Genomic DNA, 1875 nt, shown 5'->3' on the forward strand with positions numbered 1-1875 from the left:
TACATATGTACATATGTATATATACGTATATAGAGAGAGAGAGAGAGAGAGAGACAGAGAGAGATTATAAGGAATTGGCTCACATGATTACAGAGGCTGAGTTCCAAGATCTGCAGTCAGCAAGTTGGAGATCCAGAAGAGCCAAGGGTGTAATACATATATACGTATATATACATATGTACATATGTATATATACGTATATATACATATATATACATATATACATATATACGTATATACATATGTACATATGTATATACGTATATATGTATTACATCTTCTTTAACTAGTTTTCCATTGTAGGATACTTTGGTTGCTTCCACATACAGGCCTCCATGAATAATGCTGCTATGAACATAAGGTGCATATGTCTTTGTGGATAAACATTTTCAGGTCTTTTGGGTAAATACCCAGGAGAGGGATTGCTGGATCATATGGTAATTCAATTCTTAGTTTTTGAGGAACCTCCATACTGTTTTCTATAGTGCTTGTACAAATTGGCATTCCCACGAGAAGTGTATGAAGGTTCCTTTTTCCCAACAACCTCTCTAACCCTTGTTATTACTAGTCCTATTATTGATAGCCATTCTAACAAGTGTGAGGTGGTATCTCATTGTGATTTTGATTTGCATTTCACTGATAGCTAGTGAAGTGAATCATCTTTTCATATGTCTGCTGGCCATTCATATGTCTTCTTGGGAGAAGTGTCTGTTCAGGTCCTCTGTCCATTTTTTAGTTGGATTGTTTATTTTTTTGTCATATGAATTCTATGTATATTTTTGATATTATCACCTTATCGGAGGCATTGTTTGCAAATATTTTCTCCCATTTGGATGGGTGTCACTTTGCTTTGTTGATGGTTTCTTTTGCTGTGCAGAAGCGTTTTAGTTTGACATAGTACCATTCATTTATTTTTGCTTTTACGTCCTTTGCCTTCAAGGTCAAATTCGTAAAATCCTCTTTAAGTCCAAAGTCCTTGGGTTTAGTTCCTATGTTTTCTTCTATGCATTTTATTTTTCAGGTCTTATATTCAAGTCCTTAAACCATTTTGAGTTAATTTTGGTGTATAGTATTAGACAACAGTCTAGTTTCACTCTTTTGCAGGTGGCTTTCCAGTTTTCCAGTTTTCCAAGCACCATTTATTGAAGAGGCTTTCTTTTCTCTATTCTATGTTTTTGGCTTTTTGTCAAAAATTATTTGCCCATATATACAGGGGTTTACTTCTGAACTTTCAATTCTGTTCCATTGGTCTGTGTGTCTGTTTTTCTGCCAATACCATGCTGTTTTGATCATTGTTGTTTTGTAGTATAATCTAAAGTCAGTCAGAGTGATACTTCCAGAATTTTTTTTCCTTAGGATTGCTTTGGCAATTTGTTTTTTTTTTTTTTGTGCTTCCATACAAATCTGATGATTTTTTTAAATATTTCTTTAAAATATGCCAAAGGGATTTTGATGGGGATTGCATTAAATCTGTTTAATGCTTTAGGTAATAAGGTCATTTTAACTATGTAGATTCTTCCAATCCAAGAACATGAAATATCTTTCCATTTCTTTGTGTCTTCTTCAATTTCTTTAATAATGTCTTATAGTTTCCAATGTATAGGTCATTTGCGTATTTCATTAGATTTTCCTAGATATGTTATTCTTTTTTTGTTGAAATTACAAAAGGAATTGATTTTTTCATTTCTTTTTCTTACAATTCAGTATTAGAGTATAAGAATGCTATAGATTTTTGAACATTGATTTTGTATCCTGAAACTTTACTGTATTTATTATTTCTAATAGAGTTTTAGAAATAATAATAATAGTGGAGTCTTTAGGGTTTTCTATGTAGATAATTGTATTATCTGCAAAAAGTGATAATTTGACTTTTTC

This window comes from Pteropus alecto, unplaced genomic scaffold (genome assembly GCF_000325575.1).
Source record: "Pteropus alecto unplaced genomic scaffold, ASM32557v1 scaffold153, whole genome shotgun sequence".
Classification (NCBI taxonomy): domain Eukaryota; kingdom Metazoa; phylum Chordata; class Mammalia; order Chiroptera; family Pteropodidae; genus Pteropus; species Pteropus alecto.